Below are 12,429 nucleotides of genomic sequence, written 5' to 3' on the forward strand. Positions count from 1 at the left end.
GTTATATTTTTTTTATCATTCCTGGGCTTATTATAGTGAAAGAGCTTCATATTTTGGAAAAAACCTTTAAATTGTCATATCTATTATTAATATAATAATCAGTGTATTTTATGGCTATGATTCCATACCATAATTTTCACTGGAAACCTTCCCAGTATCTTTTCACCCTTGTCATACATCTGTATTCATGATCTAGTCTCACAAGCATTCTTTGAGGGGAAATTAAATATGGTATGTTCTTTCTGGACTCAAGGATTGCTTTACTTACCATTTTAAATGATGTTTCTGCATTTTATATTGACTAACTCTGATTTGACATTTAAGCATTTGCTTAAATGTTACTTTATAATTAAGCATTTATTGATCTCTAAAACCAACTGAGTGGCCAGAGTATATGGACTCACAGCATGCTGTATTTTACATGTTCTAAAACTTGTAACACAGTTCATAATTTATTTGACTATCTAGCACATTGCAGTGTAATCTCTACAAAGGAAGAGGTGAGTTTGTACACAAAGTGTGTTTCCAGCACTGCTCTAGAGCATGCTGCCCAGGAGATTCAAATGATGAATTAATACATCTTGCCTTAGAATTCACTTGACTTTTGGGAGACATGAAAATGCAACTGAAATTAATTCTCCTGATGAATTAATAATCTTTATGGTTAGAAGTATCTTTTATCTTACAAAAATCTCCATTTGTTATGTGCTGGTATTATCTCAGAATAAGGTAGTTTATTAGTTTTAAAAATCAGTAACACATTTAATAGTGTGTGTAAGGGCATGAAACATTCTGGAATGAACAAACCAGGTTACAGATGCTTTTTGAAATGAGCTTACATTAAAGTAGTGGGTTTAAACAATAAATAAACTCAAAAGACCAAAATAGTGAGAAATGAAAACAAAAACAAACACCAAGCTTTGAAAATAAGAAAGCAAAGGGATGAAAGAAAGAAAATAAATAACTAAATTGACATTATGGGAAACTCTGAATAAGGCTGATTCTCAGAATGTCTCATGAATTAGATGAGCCAATTCCCTCTGAAATTGTGGGGTGCCCAGAAATTTAACAATAGAATAAATTATATATCTGTAACAACAGAAAGTAGATCCATGAAAGTTTTCATTATGCCTTCACACAGGTAAATTGCCCCCTCTCCCTTTGACAGTAGACTGTGAATTTTCTCTGTGGAGAAATGAACTGAACCTGACAGACTCCTAAAAGGGCTGAGATTAAAGCTGAGATTAAACTAAGATTAAAGCTACTATACTTTAAACATGGTAATAATTATAATGTCTATCTTCAAAATAAAAGTAAGAACTCCTCCAAAGACATTACCTGCCCCCAGATATAAGAACCTATAAGAACATGGTAGCCAGGCTTAAAAATCTCACACAAGAGTCTAAAGATTCCCTCTCAAGAACACTTACCAGACTAAGAAGAAAAAAAAAAAAAAAAAAACTGAAAAGACACTCCCTTTATCTTTTTCTTTCTTTCTTTAAGATAACATTTGTTGTTGTTTTTTTTTAAGATTTTATTTATTCATGAGAGACACACAGAAAGAGAGAGAGGGAGAGGCAGAGACACAGGCAGAGGGAGAAGCAGGCTCCATGCAGGGAGCCTCACGTGGGACTGGATTACGAGTCTCCAGGATCACGCCCTGGGCTGAAAGTGGCACTAAACCACTGAGCCACCCAGTCTTCTTTCTTTTCTTTCTTTCTTTCTTTCTTTCTTTCTTTCTTTCTTTCTTTCTTTCTTTCTTTCTTTCTTTCTAAATTTATGTATTTATTTGAGGGGGAGAAAGCACACGAATTTTAAGAGGGGCAGAGGGAGAGAGAAAGAGAGAATCTCAAGCAGCCTCACTGAGCACTTAGCCTGTGGCCTTGGGGCTTGATTCCAGGCCCCTGAAAACATGACCTGAGCAGAAATCAAGTCTGCCACTTAAAAGACTGATCCACTCAGGTGCCCCACCACTTTCTTTTTTAAATATTCTTTCTGTAATGGACTAGAAAGATGACTCCACAAGACAAAAACCAAAACAAAACAAAAATCAGCAAATCCCATCAACCTACACAGAACTTCCAATGAGCTTATACACATAGTCTTACTCTTACATATGAGGAGAGATCCAAGACTTATCCAACATTTTTGCAAGAAACCTCTAACATAGGGTGCCTGAGTGGCTTAGTGGTTGAGCATCTGCCTTCAGTACAGGTCATGATCCCGGGGTTCCGGGATTGAGTCCCACATCAGGCTCCCTACAGGGAGCCTGCTTCTCCCTCTGCCTATATCTTTGACTCTCTCTGTCTCTCATGAATAAATAAATAAGATCTTAAAAAAATAAAAACAGGCAGAAACCCCTAACATAAAGCACAGATAACAAAACAAGTGGACCCATAAAAGGAATTCAAGGAACAGAAAAAAGCAAAAGAATTGGTAATTAAATAACATTAACATCCTGAAGAAGAGAATATTTATTAGACAGATAATCTCTGCAAAACAGTAGTAAACTCTACAAAGTGACAGTAAGAAAGACTTGCATAAGACTTTCTCCGAGTAATAAACAAACTTGCTAAACTAGCTGAAAGTACTGAGAGCAGAGTTATACATCTTGTGAAAAATTTCAGTATTTTTTATTTCAGATGCATGAAGAATTAGGCAAACAAAATAAGTCTAATTATTAATTCTAGGAAAAACACAAATTATACATGTAAGGGAATAAAATCATAACAGAGTAGACTTGCATCTATAGGTAGTAATTACTTACCAGATCTTTATAATGTTAACATGTAATACTGAAGTAGCATGAAATTATAATATGATTATAATATCAAATATATTGGGAAGAGTGTACATGTGAGGTCAGATACAAGGGAGTTACCTGTATTTTTTCTCAGTAGGAATCCCTAGTTACCCTTAGTAAAAATATTTCAAAAGAGGTAAACCAAAACATGTAAACATATTATTTTTGAGAAATGGAGACAAATTCACAAAGAGTAACTAGAGACTATCAAGCCTTTGCCTCTGGATAAAGGGAATCAGAATGGTAAGGGATGTGAGAGCCCTGAGCTTTTCCCTTATCTGTTGGGTAGAATTCTTTTTTAACTATTAAAATTTGTATGTCTCATACTAATGCTATAAACAAAGGAAACTACCTCATGCCCAGGTATTCAAAAAAGCCTTGTATACAGAAGCATATCATGACAAGCTTTACACTAATCCTAAGTAAATACATGATTACTCAGTACTCCGGTAAGGGAATTAATGAGAATTCTGTTTGAATATGTAAGTTGGAAGTTTTGTATATTTATTTCCCTGAAATTATTTTTGATAATTAATAAGTGACAATTAAGATTCTAAAACAGCTGTTTTTATTAAGATATAGTTTATATCTATATACATATAAAAGAGGGATGAAGTGAGTAAAATGAGTATGCTTTTCCTAATACAATAATTTACATGTAGTTATTTTCAATTCTAATGCTAGTATCATGGAAGCATGCATAACATGGTCCTTGGAGTATAAATGAAGTCATTCTAAACAAGATAACTTATTTCCTTTGTTCTCTAAGAACTAGCAGAACACTCAGATATACTAAAACACATTAGAAAAAAAACAAGTTCGGGTTCTTTTTAGATTTATTTACTTATTTATTTTCAGAGAGAGAGAGCTCAAGCAGACTCCATTCTGAGAGCAGAGTCCAATGCAGGGCTTGATCCCATGATTCCAAGTTCACGACCTTAGCTGAAATCAAGAGTTGACACTTAAATGACTGAACTACTCAGGTGCCTTGAAAAAAACAAGCTTTACTCAATGTTTGTGAATAAAATACAGTAGGTTTTATTATAATTTGTGCAATTCTAATTCTAATTTTTATTTTAATAGGACAATTTAAAGAAGACAAAGATAATTTAAAGACATAAAAATAGTATTGGCAAAGAGGTAGTAAGTTTGATCTATATGACCAAATTGCATACTGTTATTAAAAATCAGTGTTCAAACTTAAGGATTTGGGGAAAGTTTCATAACACAGAACTGAATAATTAAACAATCAACATAATGAGAAAACTTCATTAATTATTTCAAAAAATATGAAGTATTTGAAATATTCTGTATTTGCTAACCAGTTCCATTGGATGCAAAACTAAACATTTTTTGAAAAATTACTTCATTAGATATTGCATCTTGTGTCTCTCTGATGACTCATTCAAGACTCAAACACAGTAAAGTATATGGCTATCATTTTGTGATTTTTTTTAATGCCTGTTGCCATTATTCACTCTATCATACAACTTCATTATACAACTTCCTTTTGCCCATCAGAATTGTGTTTTCTATTTCTTCACAATAGTATTGAGTTACATAAAGTTATTGACTAACTACAAGTTTTTATCAATTCTCAAGGTACTACCAAAGTGATATTACAGGAATTCTAGTAGTAAAAAGGAATTAAATGCCAATGGCTATAAATCACTGAGAGACTCAGATTATCAAGTGAGAGATATCCCTCTATATGAAATAAAACACCAAGTAAGAGAAAGATAAGGAAAGAATTTGAGAACTAGGAAATCCAGTATCTATTATAATATTCAGAGAGAAAAGAAAGAAACCAAAATAAAGGGCATTATCATAAAATGGTACGCCTTTAAGTGAAGAGAGTTGAAATTTAAAAACATATATACATGTTCATTTTTATATTAAATTTCTATATTATATGTGTGTGTGTGTTCAGATACAAATGCTTTTTTAAAAATAAGTAAATCACAATCTGAAGGAAAAATCTTGCACCAAACAATGTGTAAAGAGTGGGAAGAAAGATTATTTGATTTAATGCAATGTTAGAAAGTGAATGTGTAGTTTTTTATCACAAAAGCCAACATGGAATTAAACCATAAATTTATATCGAAGGATGCCTGGGTGGCTTAGTGGTAGAGCATCTGCCTTCAGCTCAGGGCGTGATCCCAGGGTTTTGGGATTGAGTCCCACATCCCGCAGGGAGCCTGCGTCTCCCTCTGTCTGTGTTTCTGCCTCTCTTTTTTTTTTTTTTTTTTATGATAGTCTCACAGAGAGAGAGAGGCAGAGACACAGGCAGAGGGAGAAGCAGGCTCCATGCAACAGGAGCCTGATGTGGGATTCGATCCCGGGTCTCCAGGATCACACCCTGGGCCAAAGGCAGGCGCCAAACCGCTGCGCCACCCAGGGATCCCTGTGTTTCTGCCTCTCTTTCTGTGTCTCTCATGAATAAATAAATAAACCCTTTTTTAAAAATAAATACAATCTTAAAAAAATAAAGTTCCTTCAAATATAAGGAATGAACAGATGCAAAAGACATTTATCAAGGAGACCAAACTACTTCCTTTCCCCATATTTTAGGGATACATTAATAAGAGGATATGGATACACAAGGCTAATAAGGTCCAGATATAAGTAGTACACAACCTCCAGAGCAATACTGAATGGGGAAATCTTGGCTAAAGTAAGAGAAGAGACAAAAAGTCTTTATATGATTTGTATGAATATATAAATACTGGCCAGAGCTTTTGAGATCTGACATGATATTATAGACTTGATGCTTTTGTCATTGACTTTGGACAAGTTATGTTTTCTAACAAATCATGGAATTATATAATTTTATTGCTTTGATCCTCTTAATAATATATCTACATTAATTTATAGTAATATGCATTGGAAATCATCAACTAGGAAAAAGTAGACCTGTAGAAGAACTACACATGAATTCAGAGTGATTACTATTTTATCTTAGGTGTACGGTCCTAGGCCAGATGGAATATACTCAGTTTTTCTTGCATCCAATCATTAGTACAACTAAATACCCTGAAAATAATTCCAATGGTAACCATAAAAGGTCACTGAGATGTGAAAAGAGAAAGGCAAATGGCTAGCAAGCTCAAGGCTTGAAGCATGAGACTGTGGTGGTTTTCCTGTTTTTGTTTGTTTTGTTTTATCTCCCATTTTATCTTCCATGTTCACAAAATTAAGCCCGAGGGAGTACTTTAATCCAGAGAAACCACCAAAAATAAACAAAATTCAAAAGAAAAAAAAATAAAACCTGGTGCCATAAAACATCTAAGAGAAAAAAGTGTGACTTGGTCTGAGCAATGCTTTTTTGGATTTGTCATAAAAAAAACAGAAACAACAAAAACAAAAATCAATGAGTAGAGACTACATCAAATTAAAAAGCTCTGCACAGCAAAAGAAACGATCAACAAATGAAAAGATAACCTGCAGAATGGGAGACAATTTTTGTAAGCCATATATCCAACAAGGAGTTAATATACAAAATATGTAATGAACTTATACAACTCAGTAACACGCACACACGATCTGATTTTAAAAAATGAGCAGAGGACCTAAACAGATGTTTCTTTTTCCAAAGAAGACATCCAAATGCCAAACAAGTACATGAAAGGATGCTCAATATCACTAACCCTCAGGGAAATGGCAATCAAACCATAATGAGGTATTGCCTCACGCCTTGGGATGGTTATCATCAACAAGAACAGATAAGTATTGTTCAGGATATGGAAATAAGGGAACACTTGTGAACTGTTAGTGGAAATGTAAATTGGTACAGCCACTATGGAAAATAGCATGGAATTTCGTTAAAACATAAAAACAGAATACTGAATTCATATATGCATTCCTATGTTCATTGTAACATCATTAACAATGGCCAAGATAGGTAAACTTAAGTGTCCATCAAGGGATGAATGGATAAAGATATATACTATATTATTATATTATATTAGTTATGTTATATATAAATATATATATTGTTCCATAATATATATGTGTGTATATATATATACTTTAGATATTCCATACTTTATATATGATGGAATAATATTCAGCTATGAGAAAGAAAGAAATCTTGCCATTTCTAAAACATGGATGAACCTTGAAGACACTATGCTAAGTGAGTTAAGTAAGACAGAGAAAGACAAATACTGTGTGATATTACACATATGTAGAATCTAAAAAGCTGAACTCATAAAAGCAAGAGTGGAATGGTTGTTACCAGAGGCTGGGGGTGGGATAAATGGGGATATTTTGTTTAAAGGTATAAACCAGAAATGAGTAAATAAATAAGTCATGGGGATCTAATGTACACCATAGTAATTATAGTCAATAATACTGTATTATAAAATTCAAACTTGTTAAGAGCCTAGATCTTATTTGTTCCCATCACACACACAAAATAATAATTAGGTGATGTGATAGAGATGTTAGCTAATGCTATGATGATAATCTCATTACAATTTGTAAAAAACGGGATCCCTGGGTGGCGCAGCGGTTTGGCGCCTGCCTTTGGCCCGGGGCGTGATCCTGGAGACCCGGGATCGAATCCCACGTCAGGCTCCCTGCATGGAGCCTGCTTCTCCCTCTACCTGTGTCTCTGCCTCTCTGTCTCTCTCTGTGTGACTATCATGAATAAATAAATAAAATCTTTAAAAAAAAAAAAAAAAAAACAATTTGTAAAAAACATATCAATAAAAATGTACATTTTAAACTTACACAATGCAGTATCAATTATATCAAAATAAAAATAAATTTAAAAAGAAATAAAACAAACATAACAAAGCCAATAAAAACCAAGTCTCTTTGGCCTAAGTACTAGAATTAAAAAAAAAAAAAAAAAAAAAAAAAAAGCCCAGTAGAGATATAGAAAAAGAATGTATCTTATGACCATATATAGTAATGACTATGGGCCTGATCTTCCCATAGAGATTGGTGCCAGCAGAGCCTGGCTGGGCTGATCTATCCTATGCGTCACAGGCACCAGCAGAGGTCTACTACTGTCAAATACAACATCAGCTGTATCAAGTTAGGTCAATGCCTTATTTATACCACACTCACTAGCAGCTCTAGACTCCATCAAGCTGAAGTTTTAAGGTCAGTGTAGTCAAAGCAGGCCAATTCATCCTCTGCTATAAGTAAGATGGCCATGTCAGTGTCCTGAGGAGCAACCTGTTCCCTATCCAATACTTAGTGAATGTTGTAGGCCTGATCCCTGACCACCGGAGAGCCACTAAACCATACCTCATTTTATAGTAAACAGAAATAGACAAGCACCTTAAACTCAATATGAATTATCATAGGTCTCATTTTCTCTGCCCCACCATCCTATGGCACCGAAGCAAATAAGGTCTAGCATCTCCTAGTAGTAAGAGTTAAACTTGGCTCAGTGCCCCATGGCTGTCCACATGATGACATAAATATCTACATCTAGCTACTCATGGCCACCCACCCAACACCAGAAGATCATCCAAGCCAGATATTTCTTTTTTTTTTCTTTTTTTTTATTTATTATTTATGATAGTCACAGAGAGAGAGAGAGGCAGAGACATAGGCAGAGGGAGAAGCAGGTTCCAAGCACCGGGAGCCCGATGTGGGATTCGATCCCGGGTCTCCAGGATCGTGCCCTGGGCCAAAGGCAGGCGCCAAACCGCTGCGCCACCCAGGGATCCCCAAGCCAGATATTTCTATACCTTCTCTCCCACTCATGTCAGGAGGCAACTGGAATAGTTGTTTTTCTCTTCTGAGGGCACCAACACAGACATAGCGAGAAGTTACAGGAATCCAGTGGCTGGAGAACAGGCCAGGGAGTTTGCTCTCTGTTCTCCAAAAACCCACTTCCTCTCCCTTCCCCCAAACAATACCTGGTGGCCAAGGAAAGCACCTTCCCACCAACATAGTTGGAACTAGAATAGACCCCAGTAGGTGCTCCCGAGAAGCCCTAAGAGCAAAGCTAACTAGAATAACATTCCCAGGCCTCAGAATGCTGAATTAGAATTCTAACCTATAAAAATATTACAAAACCTACACATTAAACCTACTCAAGGAGACCTGTACAGTAGAATTAAAAGAGAATCCCGAATAGGGGGCAAGATGGTGGAAGAGTAGGGTCCCCAAGTCACGGGTCCCCACCAAATTACCTAGATAACCTTCAAATCATCCTGAAAACCTACAAATTCGGCCTGAGATTTAAGATAGAACAGCTGGAACGCTACAGTGAGAAGAGTTGAGCTTCTACCAAGGTAGGAAGACGGGGAAAAAGAAATAAAGAAACAAAAGGCCTCCGAGGGGGAGGGGCCCCACGAGGAGCCGGGCTGAGGCCGGGGCGAGTGTCCCCAGGACAGGAGAGCCCCGTCCCGGAGAAGCAGGAGCTGCACCGACCTTCCCGGGCGGAAAGGGGCTCGCGGGGAGGTGGAGCAGGACCCGGGAGGGCGGGGATGCCCTCGGGCTCCCGGGGACACTAACAGACACCTGTGCCCCGGGAGAGTGTGCCGAGCTCCCTAAGGGCTGCAGCGCACACGGGGGACCCGGAGCAGCTCGGGGGGCTCGGGGGCGGCTCCGCAGAGGGGGCTGCGGGGCGGGAGCAGCTCGGGGGGCTCGGGGGCGGCTCCGCGGAGGGGGCTGCGGGCCGGGAGCTCGAATCCAACAGCGCAGGCCTCGGGGCACAGGGCGCTGGGACACAGCCCAGGATCTGGCCTCCCCCGGGACAGGCAGAGGCCGGGAGGGCCCAGGACGGCGAGGACGCTCCTGCCCCGAGCTGAGCAGATCAGGGGCCCCGCCCCGGAGCCTCCAGGCCCTGCAGACGGAGAGCTCTGGAGTTACTGCAGGAGCTGACTCCAGGGCTGCAGAGCTGGCCCCACCACTGCGGTGGTTCCTCCTGGGGCCTCACGGGGTAAACCCCCACTGAGCCTCACAGTGGCCTCACTGGATAAACAGCTTAAACATCTTTCACTGAGCCCTGCACCAGGCAGGGGACTAAGCAGCTCCCCCAAGTGCTCACACATGAAAATCAGCACAGCAGGCCCCTCCCCAAGAAGACCAGCTAGACGGACAGGGGAAAAACAACTTATTGACCAAGCAGCACTGGAAAGTTCCAGGGGAAGTTGAGGAACTTATAGTATACAGAATCAGAGGTTACTCCCCTTTATTTTTTGTTTTTTATTTCTGTTTTCTTCTCCCCCCTTTCCTTTTTCTTTTTTCTTTTCTTCTCTTTTTTTTTCTTTTTTTCTCTTTCTGTTCTTCTTTTTTTCTTCTTCTTTCCTTCTTTCTCTTCTCTTTTTTTCTCCTTTTCCCAATACAACTTGCTTTTGGCCACTCTGCACTGAGCAAAATGACTAGAAGGAAAGCCTCACCTCAAAAGAAAGAATCAGAAACAGTCCTCTCTCCCACAGAGTTACAAAATCTGGATTACAATTCAATGTCAGAAAGCCAATTCAGAAGCACTATTATACAGCTACTGGTGGCTCTAGGAAAAAAGCATAAAGGACTCAAGAAACTTCATGACTGCAGAATTTAGATGTAATCAGGCAGAAATTAAAAATCAATTAAATGAGATGCAATCCAAACTGGAGGTCCTAACAACGAGGGTTAACCAGGTGGAAAAACGAGTGAGTGACATAGAAGACAAGTTGATGGCAAAGAGGGAAACTGAGGAAAAAAGAGACAAACAATTGAAAGATCATGAGGATAGATTAAGGGAAATAAGTGACAGCCTGAAGAAGAAAAATCTACGCTTAATTGGGGTTCCTGAGGGCACCAAAAGGGACAGAGGTCCAGAATATGTATTTGAACAAATCATAGCTGAAAACTTTCCTAATCTGGGAAGGGAAACAGGCATTCAGATCCAGGAAATAGAGAGATTCCCCCCTAAAATCAATAAAAACCATTCAACACCTCGACATTTAATAGTGAAACTTGCAAATTCCAAAGATAAAGAGAAGATCCTTAAAGCAGCAAGCAACAAGAAATCCCTAACTTATATGGGGAGGAATATCGGATTAACAGCAGACCTCTCCACAGAGGCCTGGCAGGCCAGAAAGGGCTGGCAGGATATATTCAGGGTCCTAAATGAGAAGAACATGCAACCAAGAATACTTTATCCAGCAAGGCTCTCATTCAGAATAGAAGGAGAGATAAAGAGCTTCCAAGACAGGCAGGAACTGAAAAACTGTGTGACCACCAAACTAGCTCTGCAAGAAATTTTAAGGGGGACTCTTAAAATTCCCCTTTAAGAAGAAGTTCAATGGAACAATCCACAAAAACTGGGATTGAATAAGTATCATGATGACACTAAACTCATATCTTTCAATAGTAACTATGAACGTGAACGGGCTTAATGACCCCATCAAAAGGCGCAGGGTTTCAGACTGGATAAAAAGCAGGACCCATCTATTTGCTGTCTACAAGAGATGCATTTTAGACATAAGGACACCTACAGCCTGAAAATAAAAGGTTGGAGAACCATTTACCATTCAAATGGTCCTCAAAAGAAAGCAGGGGTAGCCATCCTTATATCAGATAAACTAAAATTTACCCCGAAGACTGTAGTGAGAGATGAAGAGGGACACTATATCATACTTAAAGGATCTATCCAACAAGAGGACTTAACAATCCTCAATATATATGCCCTGAATGTGGGAGCTGCCAAATATATCAATCAATTACTAACCAAAGTGAAGAAATACTTAGATAATAATACACTTATACTTGGTGACTTAAACTAGCACTTTCTACACCTGATAGGTCTTCTAAACACAACATCTCCAAAGAAACAAGAGCTTTAAATGATACACTGGACCAGATGGATTTCACAGATATCTAGAGAACTTTATGTCCAAACGCAAACGAATACACATTCTTCTCAAGTGCACATGGAACTTTCTCCAGAATAGACCACATACTGGGTCACAAATCAGTTCTGAACCGATACCAAAAGATTGGGATCATCCCCTGCGTATTCTCAGACCATAATGCCTTGAAATTAGAACTATATCACAACAAGAAGTTTGGAAGGACCTCAAACACGTGGAGGTTGAGGACCATCCTGCTAAAAGACGAATGGGTCAACCAGGAAATTAAGAAAGAATTAAAAAGATTCATGGAAACTAAGGAGAATGAAGATACAAACGTTCAAAATCTTTGGGATGCAGCAAAAGCAGTGGTAAGGGGGAAATACATCGCAATACAAGCATCCATTCAAAAACTGGAAAGAACTCAAATACAAAAGCTAACTTTACACCCAAAGGAGCTAGAGAAAAAAGAGCAAATAGATCTTACACCCAGCAGAAGAAGAGAGTTAATAAGGATTCGAGCAGAACTCAATGAAATCGAGACCAGAAGAACTGTGGAACAGATCAACAAAACCAGGAGTTGGTTCTTTGAAAGAATTAACAAGATAGATAAACCATTAGCCAGCCTTATTAAAAAGAAGAGAGAGAAGACTCAAATTAATAAAATCATGAATGAGAAAGGAGAGATCACTACCAACACCAAGGAAATACAAACAATTTTAAAAACATATTATGAACAGCTATACGCCAATAAATTAGGCAATCTAGAAGAAATGGACACATTTCTGGAAAACCACAAACTACCAAAACTGGAACAGGAAG

The sequence above is a fragment of the Canis lupus genome, chromosome 30 (assembly GCF_048164855.1).
Source record: "Canis lupus baileyi chromosome 30, mCanLup2.hap1, whole genome shotgun sequence".
Classification (NCBI taxonomy): domain Eukaryota; kingdom Metazoa; phylum Chordata; class Mammalia; order Carnivora; family Canidae; genus Canis; species Canis lupus.